The sequence below is a fragment of the Macaca fascicularis genome, chromosome 4 (assembly GCF_037993035.2).
Source record: "Macaca fascicularis isolate 582-1 chromosome 4, T2T-MFA8v1.1".
Lineage (NCBI taxonomy): Eukaryota > Metazoa > Chordata > Mammalia > Primates > Cercopithecidae > Macaca > Macaca fascicularis.
Genome location: NC_088378.1, coordinates 111,231,944 through 111,251,579, shown reverse-complemented (window position 1 = coordinate 111,251,579; position 19,636 = coordinate 111,231,944). Strand labels below are relative to the sequence as shown.

At 35.3% G+C, this 19,636-nt stretch overlaps 1 protein-coding gene across 10 annotated transcripts in view; it reads left to right on the top strand.

The window, feature by feature from the left end:
- PHF3 (PHD finger protein 3) overlaps positions 1 to 19,636 on the top strand; it is an 85,780-nt gene that overhangs the window by 11,117 nt on the left and 55,027 nt on the right. The window lies entirely within an intron of this gene.

Sequence of the window (19,636 nt, the reverse complement as noted above, 5' to 3'; positions counted from 1 at the left end):
ATTACATCATGACAACAGGTATAAATTGGGACTCTTGAATAAATAGGGATTGCCCGGCAAATTGAAACATGTGGTCACCTTAGGCCTGCTGGAGTCAGGGGGGATGGCTGAATTGACCTTTCTCAGCATACGTCCCAGCCCCTGAAATATTTACATTGTTTGATCCCATTTCACCTCCTTTGGTATTTTTTGCATGTATCTTAAAACCAGAGAAAGAACTCTATACCTCTGCTGCTCTGGACAGTAAACACTAGCCACATGTAACTATTGATCACTTGCAATGAGTCTGGTCTTAATTGAGATGTGCTATAAAACGCACATTAGATTTTGAAGACTCAGTATGAAAAAAAGTTAAAAAAAATTTCTTCAATTTTTTAATGTTGCTTATGTGCTGAGGTGATATTTTGGATATTTGTGTTTAAAATTTATGTCACTTGTTTTGGTTTTTTTGCCTTTTAAAAAGTGACTACTTGAAAATTTAAAATTACGTATGTGTCTTACATTATATTTCTGTTGGACAGAAAAGGGTCTATAGTTGAAGTAACTACTTTTCTGTAAGGCTAAACTATTCTTAATAAGAAATTACTTTGTCATGTTAATGTATAAAAAAACAGTTTTTCTTTTATAAAGCAGAGAAAATATTACTGTAAACGTTGCGGCAATTATTAGTAGCTATTCTGTGAGTAAAATTATAGGTAAAGGTAAAATCAGCTTCCCATGGAAAAGTAAGGTTTTCCCTCACCATTCCCTAGAGTAAATAGTTCTCAGATTTATGTGATGTTGGTTTGTTTTTCGTTGACTAGACATTTTCTCCTGTACAGTTTGTTCAGCATATTTTTCATTTTTAAAAACATTTTCTATGTATATTTTAAATTTAATATAGCAATACTTAAAGTTGGGAATAGGTGGTCTGCTGTTCACCCATAAGTTTGTCGGGTTACTCTGCCTTAAGACCTCAACACTGGCTACTAGGAAGCTTCATTTTAACAACTCCTTAAAACTGAGGTCTTTTGAATTGCTTGCTAATAGTGTATCTCTGAATTATTTATATTGTATTGTGTTATTACTTAGGTTTACATTGTTCTGTTGTTGTATTCTAAATGTTTTAAAGCTTTTAAAATTTTGTTTTATGTATGCATTGTTCAATTTTTTACTTTGGTGCTTGTGTCAGTATAGTAGCTCTAATTATCTTTATTGTTAAGCACCTTTGACAGTGTTTAGTTGTATGGTCACTGTTTCCTAGTTTAGTCCAAATTCAGGAAAATCATTTATTTAATATTAACATGGTTCTTGCTGGAACTCCAGTTACCTTCAAGGGTGTTACATTGGATGTGGAACTGACACATGTGTCATCTTGTTAGACTTTTTTGCTTATAAAATTCCAGTTCTATAGTAATACTTGTATTCTTACTTCCTGTCCTTTTTTTAAAATTGATTTCTGTTGATATGAAAAGTTTTTATTAATGTGAAAAATCTTTTCAGTTTTGTTATACATCTCTTGCTAATAGAAGACTTAGAGCACGTTTGTAAGTACATAGACATTTTTTGAGTTATGATTTATTATTTGTTTATGATTCTGTTATCTTTTAAATAAACTTTTAAATTTAGGAACTTAAATTACTTCCTAAATTTTCTGATATTAAAATTTGTTTACTACAATTATTTATCTTTGATTATGTAGCAGAATGTTTACATTGATATATGTGTAGTGTGTATGTTTTAAAGATATGTAGGAAATATGTGGGGGAAACTTAATAAGGCTTTTCTGTTTAAGATTGTTTAAATTTCATTGTGCCATCTAGCAGGGGATTTATCTTGATTTCAAAGTTCTTTTGGGATATTTAGGTCAGTAAAAGGCCCACACATTTTCTGAAAGCAAAATGGAAAACATTTTTGAAAAAAATTTTAACTTTTTGTTAGATTTGAGATAATTGCAAAGAAGAAATCTTATTTATTTATTTATTTATTTATTTATTTTGGTAGAGACAGGGTCTTGTTATATTGCCCGGGGTGATCTCTAACTCCTGGCCTCAAGCCATCCTCCGGCCTCTGTCTCACAGAGTGCTGGGATTACAGGCATGAGCCACTGTGCTTGGCCTGGGAAATCTTACTGTAATTATTGATGAAAACCCTGTGTGGACAGTAACTTTCAGTAACTTCAGCTGTTTTTAAATAAAAACAACATAGTTCTTGCCCAGATTGTTGTTCCTGGCACTATAGGCTTTTACTAGCTGTTTTCATTGAAGCTAAGCAGGGAAATAATCCTGTTTATATTCCTTAGACCAGTGAAAGCTATAGATCGTGGCTGTTTTGTAACCTTAGTGCTAAAATTAGCTACCAAAATAATTGCTACATCATCTTTTCTGTTATGGTGAACCAAGTTGGTTTCGGACCAGTGTTTTTGTTGTTGACATAGTGATTTGGATTGTATTTCAGCTGTCTCAAAAAAATCGTAGTTTTAGAAAATTATAAAAATAAGAAACATAGAAAATTACATTTAATGCTCTGTTGGATACACAAAAGTTGGGGTGCCAATTGTTTCATTTTGAGAGAAAGCAGCCAGCATTCTTCTTTGAATGCTTTTGACTGTGTCAAGTATTACTTCATCTCTAAGTGTAGTGTTTGCTTATGGTTTTTAGATGTGCCCATTATTACACTTTTTTAACCTCTAGTGAGTGAGCAGAACAATATTTTCCCAAGTAATAGGTTTGAGATACTGAATATACTGTTTATATATACCACTTGAGGAGTGTATTCAAAATCACTGCAATGGTGTTTACTAGCATCAGTTTTATGAAGAAATGTTTATTTTGTCTCTCATTTTACAAACGTGTTCCCTTTTTACATTGACAGCTGTGATTCATAAGTGTGGAACAATCTTGTGTTTACAATCCATTTCTTGATATGGTATATTGAAAATAAATGTTCAGTGACTGTAAGTTGATGTCTTTAGTTTTTATAATGTAATTCATTGTTTTAAGACCAACAAAACAGACATACTGTAGAAACATGAGTGTTTAGAGCAGCCTTTCATTCAAATAGCACTTTTATCTGCTACTGTAGGTTACTACTTGTAGCTACTGCATCCTTCAGTGAAACCAAGATGTCTTTTCAAGGCTGCATTATGGCTAGCAAAATCATCATTCTTTTAATTTAAAAAAAATTCTCTACTATCGTATGGTTTTTGGAGGTTAAGCAAATTAAAAAGTCATTGAACTCTTACAGATATCCCAAATATTTGGGAAGAGTTGATTCATATTGTGTAATTGAGTATTTTTTCAACTAAAGGAAAACACCTGCTTACATCATGTGTTGCTTTCCTATCATAAATGACATTGATATTATATGACATCAATGTTGTTTAATATAATTTTAGCTTGCACTGCTTTCCTTTCAAGCAAAGTGTTGTAATAGTTGTAATACATGTTAAGACTAGTTTTACAATTAGTAAAACTATCAGTAATAGTGTGATTTAGTCCCTTTTTTGTCATATGAATTTTAAACTTTTAATCATACCTAGTTTGAGGCTCGTTTATCACTAGACAGAATTCATCTATGTAATATTGGAAAAATTATATTGCACTTGTTCTGGAAAAAAAGGTTTGGTGTACCAGTGTGTCACTGAGATTTGTTTAAAAAGTTTTGGGTTTTATGGCTTCATGTTTCTCTTGGACAGCATTTTCAGTTAGACAGGACATTGAACTAAACATAGTAGCTCTCTGGTCTAGTAAAATTCAGTTTTTAGATATTTATTATTTTACTCCCTATTTGTGCTTTCTTGGGGGTTGGTGGGGCTATTTGTGCATACTAATTACATCTCTGAATCCAGGTACACATATAAGTTCATTCTATATCTGCACTGGAGTCTTCTCACTGTTTTTGTTTATTATTAGTACTTGTTGATTTTTTTTAAAGCTTCTGTGCTTCAATGAACCTTTTACACTAATAACATTTTTGAGAATCGAGTTTTAAAAAATTGTTTTTGACACATAATTGTACATATTTGTGGGGTACAGTGATATTTTTATGCATGTGTACAATGTGTAATGATCAAATTAGGTTAATTTGCATATTTATCACCTCAAATATTTGTCATTTCTTTGTGTTACAAACATTCAAAAGCTGCCTTTCTAGCTATTTGGAAATGCACAATAAATTGTTAATTATAGTTACCCTGTAGTGTTAATAGAGTACTAGAGTTTATTCCTCCTATCTAGCTGTAAATTTTTCTTTTTTTTCCTTCTTTTTGAGATGGAGTTTTTCTCTGTCATCCAGACTGGAGTGCAGGGGGCCTATCTTGGCTCAATACAACCTCCACCTCCCGGGTTCAAGTGATTCTCTTGCCTCAGCCTCCTGAGTAGCCGGGATTACGGGGGCCTGTCACCATGCCCAGCTAGTTTTTGTATTTTTGGTAGAGACAGGGTTGCACCATGTTGACCAGGCTGGTCTTGAACTCCTGAACGCAAGTGATCTGCCCGCCTTGGCCTCCCAAAGTGCTGGGATTACAGGTGTGTGCCACTGTGCCCTACCTAGTTGTGATTTTGTATCTGTTAACAAACTTTTGGCTAGTCCTCCTGCTCCTTCCCCTTCCCCAACTCTAGTAATCACTGTTGTACTGTCTACTTCTTTGAGCTCAACTCTTTTGCTGCTGTATATGACTGAGAGCATGTAGTATTTATATTTCTGTGCCAGGCTTATTTCACCTAATGTCCTACAAGCTCATCTGTGTTCCAATAAATGACAGAATTTTGTTCTTTTTCAATAATTAGTATTCCATTGTGTATATATATGACATTTTCTTATTCATCCACCTGTTGGTAGGCACTTAGGTCAATTTCGTATTTTGGCTATTGTGAATAGTGCTGCAATAAACATGGGAGTGCAAAGATACTGATTTCTTTTCCTTTAGCTATTTATGTCCAGTGGTGGGATTGCTAGGTCATATGGTAGTTCTTAGTTTTTTGAGGAACTTCCATACTGTTTTCCATAATGACAGTACTGATTTACATTCCTTCCAGGAGTGTGTAAGAGTTCCCCTTTCTCCACATTCTTGCCAGTGTTTAATATTTTTTATCTTTTTGATAATAGCCATTCTAAATGGGTTGAGATGATATCTCATTGTAATTTTGATTGGCATTTCCCAAATGATTAGTAATGTTGAGCATTTTCTTCATATGCCTGTTAGTCATTTGTATGTCTGTTTTGAAAGATGTTTATTCAGGTTATTTGCCCATTTAAAAAATTGGATTGCTTTTGTTGTTGTTGTTTGAATTCCTTATATATTCTGGATATTAATCCCTTGTTGGATGGGTCAGTTGCAAATATTTTCTCCCATTCTATAGGTTTCTCTTCACTCTGTTTATTGGTTCCTTTTCTGTCCAGAGCTTTTTAGTTTAATCTAATCCCAATTGTCTGCTTCTGCTTTTATTGCCTGTGCTTTTGAGGTTTCCATAAAATCTTTGCACAGACCAGTGTCCTAAAGCATTTCCACCATTTTCTTCTAGTAGTTTCTTAATTTTGGATCTTACATTTAAGTCTTTAATCCATTTTGAGTTGGTTTTTGTATATGGAGAGAGATGGGGTTAGTTTCATTTTTCTGCACATAGATATCCAGCTTTCCCAGCACCATTTATTGAAGAGATTATTCCTTCCCAAATGATTGTTTTGGTGCCTTTGTTGAAAATCAGTTGGTTATAATTATGTGGATTCATTTCTGGGTTTCTTATTCTGTTCCATTGGTCTGCGTGTCTGCTCTTAGGCCAGTACCATGCTGTATTGGTTATCATAGCGTTGTAGTATATTTTGAAGTCCAGTAGTGTGATAACTCCAGCTTTATTTTTTTTTGCTCAGGATTACGTCGGCTATTTAGTGTTTTTTTTTTTTTTTTTTTTTTTTTTTTTTTTTTTGGTGCTTCTGTGTATTTTTTTGTGTGTGTGTGGTTTTGTGGATTGTCTTTTTCCATTTCTGTAAAGAATGTATTTTGGTATTTTGGTAGGCATTGTATTGAATCTATACACTGCTTTTGGTAGGTAATATGGTCATTTTCACAATATTAATTCTTCTAACCACGAACATTGGATGTCTTTCTATTTTTTGGTGTGTGTTCTCTTTAATTTCTGTTATTAGTTTTTTTGTAGTCATCCTTGCAGAGATCTTTAACCTCTTGGTTAAATTTATACCAACGTGTTCTACATTTTTTGGTGAGTAGGATTGCTTTCTTGATTTTTTTTTTTCCCACTAGTTTATTTTGGTATATAGAAACGCCGCTGACTTTTGTATGTTATATTTTGTATCCCGCAAGTTTAATGAATTTGTTTTTAAGTTCTAACAGTGCAGATAAACAGTTTAATTTCTTCCTTTCCAGTTTGGATGTCCTTTATTTTTATTTTTTTCCTCCTGCTTAATTGCGTGGTCTAGGACTTCCAGTACTGTGTTGAATGGAAATGGGCATCCTTGTCTTCTTTCAGATGTTAGAGGAAAAACTTTCAACTTTCCCCAACTTAGTATGATGTTGACTGTGGTTTGTCGTTCCTGTATTGTGTTGAGATACGTTTCTCCTATACCTAACTTGCTGAGAGTTTTTATTGTGAAGGGATGTTGAATTTTATCACTTGCTTTTCCTGTGTGTATTGAGATGATCATATTGTTTTTGTTCTTCATTCTGTTGATGTGATGTATCGTATTTATTGATTTCATATGTTAAACCATTCTTGCATTCCTGGGATAAATGCTACCTGATCATGGTGAGTGATCTTTTTAATGTGCTGCTGGATTCAGTTTGCTAGGATTTTTGCATTTCTATTAATCAGGGATATTGGCCTCTAATTTTCTTTTTTTGATGTGTTTTTGTCTGGTTTTAGTATCAGGGTAATGTTAGCCACACAGAATGAGTTAGGAAGAATTCCCTCCTCTTCAATTTTCTGGAATAGTTTGAGAATTGGTATTTCTTTAAATGTTTGGTAGAATTCTGCAGTGAAGACTGGGTCCTGGGCTTTTCTTTGATGGGAGATTTATTTTTACAGAGAGAATCATGTTTAACATGAAAAATACAAATTTAGTATGTGTAGCCGTGCAGATGAGATGGAAATACATTGGTTAAGACAAAGTATGTACTTTTAATTAAATGTTAAACAAGATGAACTGATGAGCCTTGTAAGCACATGCTTACCCTTTAAGAATAAAAATTTCTATAAGATTGATTATTAAGATTAAATATCATTTTGAGTTTTACGTAGAGGGGTTCAGTTGAACGTGGAGTATGTTTTGAAGAGAGCAAAAGATAAAAGAGAGGTAAGTACTTTATAGAATTAGAGCTGTAACTTAGGGAAGAAGAGGAAATGCTGAAAGATCAAAAGAGTATGACCTGGTAGCTGCCATAGATATTTGACAGTTTATCATATTGACAAGAGATCTGACTTTTTTATGAATAAAAGGGAAAGACCTAGGTCCCTTAGGTAGCAGTTAGAGGGAGGCAGAGTTTAAGTGGCTAAAAGGAGGAACTTGTGGTTCTCCAAAATGGAATAATAGGTTCCCTTGCTGGGCATATAGGATTTTTGCTTTTGCTGGTTATGACCCTTTGACTGAGGTGTTTCACTGGGGATTCAGGCATCAGATAGTTATTTGTATTAGGTGATCTCTTTTTTGTTTTGTTTTGTTTTTGAGACAAGGTCTCACTGTGTTGCCCAGGCTGGAGTGCAGTGGTACAATTTCAGCTCACTGCAACCTCAACCTCCCAGGCTCAAGTGATCTTCTCAACTCAGCCTGCCTAGTTGTTGGGACTACAGGTGCGTGCCACCACACCCTGCTGTTTTTTTTTTTTTTTTTTTTTTTTTTGAGACAGAGTTTCGCTCTTGTTGCTCAGGCTGGAGTGCAATGGCGTGATCTCAGCTCACTGCAGCTTCTACCTTGTGGGTTCAAGCAATTCTTCTGCCTCAGCCTCCTAAGTAGCTAGGGTTACAGGCGCCCACCACCATACCCGCCACCATGCCTGGCTAATGTTTGGTATTTTTAGTAGAGATGGGGTTTCTCCATGTTGATCACGCTGGTCTTGAACTCCTGACCTCAGGTGATCCACCTGCCTCGGCTTCCCAAAGTACTGGGATTACAGGTGTGAGCCACCACACTCGGCCTGTTTTTGTATTTTTTGTAGAGACAGGGTTTCACCATGTTGCTCAGGCTGGTCTCGAACTCCTGAGCTCAGGTGAGCCGCCCACCTTGGCTCCCCAAAGTGCTGGGATTTCAGGCGTGTGCCACTGTGCCTGGCTTTAGGTGACCTTTTTAGGTCTTTTCCAACCTAAATTATCCATGAAACTGTTATTTCTTTTTATAAAAAGAAATACAAATTATTTTTTGTGTTCACTTTAGTCCTAAGTTCTATTGGTTGGCTTTATGTATTTCATAGCTTCTTTAAATTATATGCAATATAGCTTAAAAGCATGGTGATAACTACTACATTTATGTAAGTAGCTTTAATTGCTCTTAGTTCAGTTTGTTTCTTGTCATTTTATTTCTTACGCTTTTTCTGGGTTATAGACTGCTCTTCTATATAGATGTTTCTTCTTTTTCTTTTTCTTTTTATTGCAGTGTTGGGGTTTTGCTATGTTGCCTAGGCTGGTCTGGAACTCATGGGCTCAAGCCATTCTGTGATTATAGGCATGAACCACCGTGCCCGGCCCTGCTTTAGACATTTCTAATGGACTGTGCTGTTCTTTTCAGATTATTTTTCCATAGTCATTGCTGCAGCCATCCTTAAAACAAAAATAACAATTGAACTCAGAGATAAAACATATATATCTTTTAATGTAAATACTAAAATATCACTTTATAAATTCAGAAAATCCAGAGTAGGGAACAGTTGAAGTCTTTATTTTGCATATTCTGTGGCTTTTCTGTTTTAATTCTATTTGCTTCCATTTATTTTTGCTTTCCTTAGCTTGACATAATATAAAACTGAATACATCTTAGTGGTACTTTGCATTGACTAATTTTTTTGCCTTTTTAACTTAAAATGTGAAATAAAATCAATCTTCATTACTGTATCTCTGATAGTTTTTGTTTCTTCTTCTGTTGCTTAAATTTGTTCCATTGTTATTCCTGAAACCCTTAAAAAAATCAAGACACCTTGGACCACGACTAGTACAGTTTTTATTCTAGTACAGTTGCTGACTGTGTGTTTGTATGTGTGTGTGTATAGTGTGTATAAACTTGCATTTTTGTGCTGTTCCAAGAGACTTTGTTTTCCAAGATTTTGAGCCTACTATTTGTCTATTGAATTCATTTTTCCCCTGGAGATCTGTTGCCCAGAGTCCCCTGTCTGGGTTTGTGATTTTCTAGGCATGTTATATTATCTTCTATCTCTGAGCTTTACTGCTCTCCTTAATTAGAGCTATTATTTCCCTGTATTCCATCTTCTTTTTTTTTTTTTTTTATCTATACCCTCTTTCTTTGTTGAAGTCCTTGGTAATTTTCTAATACCCTCTAATACCCTCATACTTGACTAATGATTTGCTTTTACATAGAATCCAAAGTTGAATGTCACTTTTCCTTCAAATTTTATCTCGTCGTTTCTTAGCCTTCTAGCATTTAATGTTGCTGCTCTGTTGCCTGATACTTATATAAGGCTTGCTGCATTGTTAGGTTACCTTTCCTCCAACCCAGCTTTAGGATCTTCTCTTTACCTTTTGATGTTCTGAAATTGCAGTGATATATCTGCATTAGCCTTTCATTTATTTTCCTGGGCACTTGGTGGGCCTTTTCAATTTGGAGCGTGTTCTCTTAAACTCTGGGAACTTTTCTTGTGTTTTCTCTGCAAACTCCTCGAAGACAGATGTTGGCTGGTGCTTTTTACCTATTTCTTGCATCTTTCCAACATTTTGCTTTATATCTTTCTAGATATTTATTGCCATATTTTCTACCTCTTTGAATATTTCATTTTGACAAATATTTTACTGTTTCTAAGAAATCTTTCATGTGTCCTCTTTATTCCATGTTTTTGGTAGTAGTCTATTCTCACAGGGATATACAGTAGACTTTTGAATAATGTGGGATTTAGGGGTACAGAACCTCCATTCTTTGCATTCAGAAATTCATATATAACTTTTATCTTCCTCCAAACTTAACTACTAATAGCCTATGTTGACTGGAAGCCTTACTGATAGCAGAAGCAGCTGATTAACACATATTTTGTATATTATATGTTATGTGTATTATATACTGTATTCTTACAATAAAGTACACTAGAGAAATATTAAGACAATCATCAAAAAGAGAGTATGTATTCCTTAAGTGGAAGTAGATCATTAAAAAAGTCTTCACCCTCATCTTCATGTTGAGTAGGTTGAGGAGGAGGAAGAAGAGGGGCTAGTGGCTAGTCTTACTGTTGCACGGGTGGCCGAGATAGAAGAAAATTGATATATAAGTGGAACTGCACAGTTCAAACCTATGTTGTTCAAGGGTCAACTGAATAAGTGTCTCTTTAGATATAGTCTGAATTAATTTTTGTATTTGTTTATTTTGATCTTTCTTGTAGTACTGCATGCTTTCCCCAAAGGTCAGATTGTTTTTCGTTGGTTGTTAATGTTTACAATTAATAGGAAGTCTAGTCATGTTTTGCTGTGGGATAAGTAGGCTTTAGATAGATAGCCTAAGGTTATTTTGGGGAACCAGGGTAAGAAGTACCTTATCATTAGGTGATAACTGTCCTATTTCCTTCAGTTCATTCAATTTAAGTTCAGGGTTAAGAAAATACTTTCTCTTACTTTGGGTTCAGTGCTTGGTTGTAGGCCTTGCTGGGTATTCAGGTGGGGGAGGAGATGAGGTTGACCTCTCAGTATTAAGGCTTTCAGTTAATCCTTAATGTCTAGCCCAGCTCACTACTTATGCTATCTATCATTTCATTTTTAGAGGTTCTAAAAGTTTGTTGGACAAGGTTGTTCACAGCCTCTTAAGCCTCAGCTTCTTTGGACTCTGGGCTGTGACTTTTTTGTGCTCTGTTTTAGTTATCTTTTCTATTCAGTTTTCTCTTCATCTCCTAGAAATGTATTTAAATCTTTCATTTGCTTTTGGTCTTCTCTTTATTCATTTTGTTGTTACAGGTTTTTACCTTCTATTCCTTCTCATTTTAATGGGATTTGGGGATGGGGAGAGAAATAAAGATGTACAAAGTCTGCCGTATTGAATCAGTGACTCTTTTAATTAAGTCATAATAAATATAAAATTTCTGGCATACAGTAATTCTTACTTAGGGATTTTGGAACCCTCTCCATTATTATCTTGATGGTTATTTCTTTCATGGTGTATTTGCATTACTTTCCTTGCTTTCAGATTTTTTCACCTGTTAGTAATATTAATCTTGTGTTAGTAATAAAGCTATTAACAAACTTATCTGAGTTTGCAGGGTTCTCTGGAGAAACAGAACCAATAGACTGTGTGTGTGTGTGTGTGTGTGTGTGTGTGTGTGTGTGCGCGCGCGCGTGTGGGTGTGGGTGTGTGTGTGTGTGTGTATTTATAGCGAGAGAGAGAGAGGGAGAAATTGATTGATTGATTTTAAGGAGTTGGCTTACGTGATTGTGGAGACTGGCTGGCAAGCCCAAAATCTGCAGGGTAGGATGGCAGGCTGGAGACGTAGGGAAGATTTGATGTTGCAGTTTGAGTCCAAAGGCATTTTGGAAGTAGAATTTCTCTTATTCAGGGGACCTCCATTTTTGTCTCTGAAGAGCTTTACCTAATTGGCTGTGGCTGACCCACATCATGGAGAGTGATCTTTTTTACTCAAGTCTTTTGGTTTAAATGTTAATTATTTAAAAAATACTTTCACAGCAGCATTTAGACTTGTGTTTGACCACATATTGGGGCATCATGGCCTAGCCAAGTTGACATATAAAATGAACCATCTCTCACGACAGAAAAGTTGATGTGAGTTAATGCATGCATGTTAATTAATTTGATTTAGCCATTCCACAGTGTATACATATTTCAAAACATGTTGTACACCATAAACATATATTATTGTCAACTAAATAATTAAAAAATCAAATTAACCATCATAGTAAGGTCCCCAAAACTCGGAACATGATAAATTATTCTTTGAACTGCTATTTTATATATGTTGTCATGAAACTAGTGTTAATCTTAGGATTTTTGAGAAAGTGGTTTCAAGATGAGTATTGTAGGCAGATGCAGCTTAAAAAGAAAACCCCCGACTCTTTTCTCATAAGGAATTGTATATATAAAGGAAATTGAAAAAATAGTTAATATGTGTGGATGTTAATGTACTAAATACTGTGCAAAACCACTTTGCTAGCGCTGTCTTATTAAATCTTCACGAAAACCTTAAGAGCTGTAGATACTACAGGTTGAGTATCCCCTATTTAAAATGCTTAGGACCAGAAGTACTTCAGATTTTGGATTTTATTTTTTGGATTTTGCAATATTTGCGTTATACTTACTGGTTCAGCAAGCCTGCCTAATCTGAAAATCCCAACTCCAAAATGCTCCAGTGAGCATATCCTTTTGAATGCCATTTTGATGTTCAAAAAGTTTTGTATTTTGGATTTTGATTTTTGGGTTAAGGATACTCAACCTGTATTACTAATCTCATTTTGTAGCCCAGTAAACTGAAGTTTTGAGAATGGTTAATTTCCCAAGGTTATTAATATGTAAGTCATAGTACATGGATTGCAATCATTCTAATTTTTGTTGCCTTCAAGTACGTAAGTTCTGTTAAGATCAGTGCTCTATATCGGTTCTCAGATTTCGTTTAGCTTTGTAGTCAGCAAGATTAGGATGTTATTTTGTTTTTGTGTGTGTGTGTGTTTCTTTTTAGTTTTGTTCTTGAAAGAACAAAGAAGATGGTTCTCTTTCCTGTTTAAAGAATATATGTGTGTTTGTGTTAATTCTATGGTATGAGTGCCCGAAATGGCGCTTAGTTATTTTCCATAGGCACTTGAACCATTCGCTGTCTTAACCAGAGTTTAATATAGAAGAGGTAAGTATAATTTTTATACTCCGTGTGACCCATAGTTAACCCGGACCATACACAGACTACTCACCAGTCGTCGGGGAGTTGAACATGCATATCTGTGGACCAAACCGATGATGTTTCTCTGCACCTACCAAAGGGAATCGGGTTCCCACATGCACTTAGGAAAAAAGAAAGACCATGTGGGTGCCAGATATTGGGCGAAACCCCACCCCTGATACTCAACGTGGGTTCTTTTCTATTTTCCTAAGCGTCAGCTGGTCTGAGAAATAAAGGGAAAGAGTACAAAAGAGAGAAATTTTAAAGCTGGGTGTCCGAGGGAGACATCACATGTCGGCAGGTTCCGTGGTGCTCATGGCTCTTAGTTATTAAAGACCAAGGACTTTAGAGAGAGAAACAGTCATTGGCCAGTGATTTAGTTAATCTTGAATACCAGAGAAGTGCTCTAAAAATGTGCCTTTGTTAAGTGCCAACAGATAGACGTGTACTGCAAGCTACTTGAACCCTTCTTTATCAGATAAGGTTGATTCAGGATGGAATTCATCTAGATATAAGGAAAAAGCCTCTAACTTCATACTCATTTTACAGTTGAAGAAATTGTGGTTTATGAGTAAACATTACCTTGGATTTTTTTTTTTGTACAAATTAGCTGATTTTGACTTTATGCATTTATTGAATGTCTGTTATATGTCAGGTAATATGGTAGGCAGTGGACATACAATGTTGAGTAAAACAAAACTTGATCTCTTCTTACGGAGCTTAAAGTTTAGTATAGAAATAATTTTTCTTCTTATTTTCCCAGGATGTTTAGTAAGTCTATTTATTTAACATAAACTTACTGGGAGAGGTTGTCTTCCGTGAGTTTTGAGTGTTCTTGAGCTTTCTTGCTCAGCATGGCAAGAATGCAAGGTCCTGACCACTCTTTTCCTGGACCGTTTCTCAGGGTCGTAATTATAGCAAGCAGCATTGAAGGATGACATTACATTTGCTCTCTCACCTCCACTTCTTAAGTCTACATTCAGCAGGCTTGCTTACTGCTCACTATAAAAGGCAATGCCTTCTCAACAATATTCCTCTCGTGTATTTCAACCCATTGTGTGTGTAGGCATCTATATAGGCATACCTGTGTTGTCCCTGTGGAACTTGAGGAGACAGGGGGATCTTGTCATCGTGCTGCTTGCTGTGCCATGGGTGACAGAGTTCATTGTCTTTTACCCAGTACCCTTGTGTCTTCTGTCAGTGAACATGAATCAGTAATAGGCTAGTTCATTAGTTTGTGAATAGGGTAAAAATCCCAGACCCTTTACAGTTCTTGCGGTTCTCAACATTACTGTGTTTAATCCCAGGAATTATTTATGGAGGTTTAGCAATACTTTAATTATTAAAGATGTTTAAATTTAAATAATTTACCTCTAGGAAGGCGGGGATTGCAACTATGTATGTTATTCATACTGGCACTAGAATATAGACATTTAGTAAATTTTGACTGGAAAAACGCACAAGGAGAAGGTGGGACCAGATAATGAGACTAGAAGTTAATAAAATGTGTGATGCAGGTGCGGTACAACTTTGCCTCACAGATTTATAGCAATTACTGTTGAAGAGGAAACATTCCAAAGTAAAGAATACAGTGTCCTGAATGTAAAAACAAATTTAGTATCCAGGAAAAGGGAAATCATTTTTGACACTAAAACTGGAAAGAAATTTCAACCAGTGTGATATGAAAAAATCCTTAACATAATTTCAGTGAACATAGGGCTTTTTCTTATATCCCTCAATATATATTCCAGTATGAGCAGTATTACAGGGGCTAGCATCATGGTCTGACTGATCCAATCCCAGGATAGATTTTAGCTTGTCTTTCAAACAGCCTACCTTGGATATCAGTTGTCACTAGATTTTTAAATATATTGATAAGAAGATAAGTTATGTGATACTATCTGAGAACTGTTGAGAATGTAATTAGCCTTTTGTTTTTTTTGCCCTATACATAAGTTTTATTAATCATCAGGGCTGGGTATGAGATTGCATAAATTCAGGCTCTGATAAGAGTGTTTGTTAGAATAGGAGGCTGTTCTGCTGTCCTTGTAGAACAGGGGTCCCCAAACTGTGGGCCATGGACCAGTACCAGTTCAGGGCCTATTAGGAACTCAGCTGCACAGCAACAGGTGAGCTGCGGGCAAGTGAGTATTACCGCTTGAGTTCTGCCTCCTGTCATGTCAGCGTTGGCATTAGATTTTCATAGGAGCGTGAACCCTATTGTGAACTCTACATGTGAGGGATCTAGGTTGTGCTCTGCTTATGAGAATCTAATGTGTGATGATCTGAGGTAGAACAGTTTTATCACAAAACCACCCCCTCATCCATGGAAAAATTGTCTTCCATGAAACTGGTCCTGGGTGCCAAAAAGGTTGGGGGCCGTTGCTGTAGAGGACAGGGCCAAAATTTTCCTCAAAAAGTTATTTTGGGGTCCTCTGTAATGCCTTAAATAGGCAGGAGTAGCTCCACACCTTCAGACAGGAAGATCATTTTGGTGTATTTTTTGTTTTATAGCCCACATTTAAAGTAAGAGCTAGCTGAGTAAAATTATACAATTTTATCCTCTTTAGTTCCAATGATTTTTCTTGCTGTTTTCTTCTGGTCATGGCAGGATTGCAGAATCCCTTTTTGCCATTTTTACTGTAGTTGTTGCCTGGATTCTTTTGGAACTCTGTAGACCTGTGTCTTCTCCTTTTGTACTCTTTTCCGTTCCATATTTATTTGCTTAGTTGGAAGATCTTCTCAAAAGATTTCTGATCTGAATCTACTGGTGTTGGCGCTATTTTCTGCCATCTGTTCTTTCCTAAAATACTACCTTTTCCTAATTTTGGTCTTTTGTCATAGGTTTTTTATCATATCTTTAAGTGAACCATGAATGACAAATTAGTTATCAAATATGTGCTTACATAACAAGAACGATAAATTGTCATGGAATGATTACATGGAAGTTTCCGGTAGTACGAGAATATCCAAAATGATGACATTGTTTAAAGCATAACTGATGTCATTTCTGTTTTCCTGCTAAAGCCAATTTCCTGTAAACAGAGTGAGATTAGGATGAGAGCATTTTAATGGTTGACAACTCCAGTGGGTACCAATCTCAGAAGATACAGTGTGAATAGTGCCTGTTTCAGGTGAGTGGACAACAGCCTGGGTAGTTTAAGGAAGTGAATAAAAAAATAATTTTGATACAGAGAATATCAAGGATCCTTGAGCAAATGTTTTCTTAACCTTAGTTTTGACCTCCTTTTCCTTTGTCTAATTAGCCTCATAATTACTAATTTTTTTTCTGTCAAGAATAAAAATAAATAATAAAATCTCTAAGCTCTTTGCTATCTTTTGAGGACACTGATCAAAAAGAAACTCTGATAAAAGAGAGCTGCATCTTGATTCTTACGGGATCTCAAGATGAGACTGGCTAATTTATAGTGGCCCAGAAGAGTGATTACTTGTTTCAAGGGCCTATCCTTGGTTCGCCTTCACTATCCTAGAAATAAATGTATCTGCCAGCTACAGAAGCTGAATTTCATAATTCCTTGGCAGTGGCAGATCCTTGTTTTTTAGAGAAGTAGGAAAACTGGCTACCTAGATTTCTCCAAATCATAGACCTAGGCCTCCTCAGCCTCCCTGGCTGTCCATTTCTTATTTCCGCAGCCTCCTGTCTGACCCCAGAAACACTTTCTGTACTCTAGACTCTATATTCTTTTCCTAGTCTCTGTTGCCATCATGAATTTGCTTCCCATAGGTTGTAATTTACTGAGTCATCATCTTGATTTAGAATTTTTGGCCTTGGTTTTAGTTAGGATTAGGCTCAGCTAACAGTGATAGAAAACTCCAGATAACAGTGGTATAAAGAAATTAATTTATTTTGTCATGCAGTAGCTCAGAAGGAAGTGACTGAGAGCTAGTATGGAGTTGGACAGTGCCAGGGACCCAAACTCCTTCTACCTTGCACTATCATGTATGATCACTAATTCCGCCTTTATTGCATAGTTTGAGATGGTCCCTGCAGCTATCAGATACTGATGCCACTCAGTAAAAAAGGGGAGGGAAAGGTAATATCTCCTTGATTTAAAATTGTATCCTGAAAGTTGTATGTTCATTTCTACTCACATCCCATTGGCCACACCTTAGTAACCACAGCTATCAGTAAGGTAGATTGAAAAGTGTCATTTTTATTTTGGGTAACCATGTCCCCAGCTAAATATTAGGAATTCCAGTAAATGAGGAAGAATGGCTGAATGGTTATTGGGCAACAGCTAGCAGTTTCAAGTACAATTTCTATAGCTCAGTCTGTGAGGAATCTGAGATCAGTACCTTTTCCTAGCTTGCTGGTCATCCTGGGACCCCCGTTTGACTACTTGGCCTTTTTTCGGAGCTCATCCTGCCTCACTTGTCAAAGACTTCTAGACTGTGTATCTGTATTTCCTCCCTAACAAATGGAACTTGGGAATCAGATAAAGACCAGTTCTCTGTTCATAGAGCATGATCATTTGCTTGTATCAGAAATTTTAGAGGGAGATTGAATTCTTGTTTTACTCTGAAGGAGATGGGTGTCAAAATTGCTACTTGTGTATTGGAGATATTTCATTAAGGTAAGGTAAGCAAACTTTTTTGATTGTACATGTTTATATATAAGACATTTGAGTGCACACCAGTATTTTTACATGTGTTTATATTACTTGTCTTACTATTCTACTGTATTAATGTATTTTGCATAACAAATACAGTAGATATTAAATATTTTAAAATGTTGAGCCATAGATAAAATATTTATACTTTTCAAATTATTAAGTAAAATTATTAGTTGTGTAAGAACTTAACTTGGAATGCATTATGATTGCACATTCTTAATTAGTTTTGGAAATTTCATCTTATTTTGATCTAATTTTTTACATATCTGGTTCCAAATTGAGCTTGATACTGGGTTTTAATGGCTATCATAGCTGAAAAAGATAACTCGATTATACATGCATTTAAATGGAAGAAATTTATTGTAGGCTGTAGTTACTAAGTTATAATCTTAGGTTTTTTTTTGTTTTAAATACAGAAAAGCTTTTATTTAGTTAATTAGAACATTTCTGCCATCTTTCAGTGTGCTTGTTGTTCTTTTAAACTACTAGGAAGTGGTTACATTAAATAGTTATTACCATATAAGATCAAAATTCACTGAACTTTTTTTTTGTTTAGGAAAATTTTTAAATGTCCAGATTAAAAACATTTTTTTTTAAGTGCCTCATTTCATTTTTAGCCAGATATCACATAACAGTGAAAACATACCTAAACATCAGTTTTCTTAGCCCGTGTTTTTTCTTTTTAAAGTAAGAAAAGAGTTACTTTCTTATCACTAAAATATCATTTTATCTAGAAGGGACAGATGAAAGGTGTCTATTTTCTCATATGACTTATCACATCTGCTTATAATAGAAAAGGCCAGCATGTTTGTAACTCTTGTCTCATTTGTAGAACATTTATTTTGTAAAACAAAAATGTGTAATTTATTAAGTATAATAGCTCTTTTAAGGCCTTTGCTGTGAATTAATGGAGAATTTTTATGTGGCATAAAGATTTTAATAATCACTTCCCATTTCATTAAAATTACTGTTTTGTTTCGTGGTGGTTTTTTTCTTTTTTTTTTTTTGAGACAGTCTTGCTCTGTTGCCCAGGCTGGACTGCAGTGGTGTGATCTTGGCTCACTGCAACCTCGGTCTCCTGGGTTCAAGCAGTTCTCCTGCCTCAGCCACCCAAGTAACTGGGATTACAGGTGCCTGCCACCACGCCTGGCTAATATTTTTGTATTTTTAGTAGAAACGGGGCTTCATCATGTTGGCCAGGCTAGTTTCGAACTCCTGACCTCAAGTGATCCACCCACCTCAGCCTCCCAAAGTGCTAGGATTACAGGCATGAGCTCCCGCACCTGATCTAAAATTACTGTAAACAGTCTACTGTTTTACAAAGTATTTTTAGTATAAAAGGAACTGTATTTATATTAATGACATTCTGTAACAATGCAAAGTGCTGAAGCCAAACAAATGCATTAAGGGTATCAATTCCTCTCTACTTTATGGAATTTTTACTCTTTCAGTATCCTTCCTTTTGGATAAATTGACGTGTATTCATCAAGGATACTAGTGGCAATCTGATTAAATGTTAGTTAAGTTTGATTTCTTTTTAATTTTTAGGTAGTATTTAATCATAGATTGATTGTCATGTCTACCCCTTTAGTTATACACACCACCTTAGGAAATGATTTGCTTAATGTATAAAGTCTAATAAAAGCTGCAATAAGGATGTCTTTTGAAAGAGTGACCAATTTAGAGTTAGTATCTTTTTAAGGTATACTGACTGTTTTTTCATGTGTTTCTCCATAAAAAGTTCTGCTGAATGCCTGACAAACTTTGACTTTGTCTCTATGAGATCAGGGAACGCCTAGTAAAAGTAAATATTTATAACTTACTCTGGGTACTGACATTATCCTTGTTCATCTTAGTTTTTTACGTATATATGTATTTACATATATATGTGGCATAAATATTTTAATAATCTTTAATACATATATTTGCTTAGTTTTTGTCAGCATTTTTTTTCTTTTAAAACATTCCCTTATATTGTAGAGTC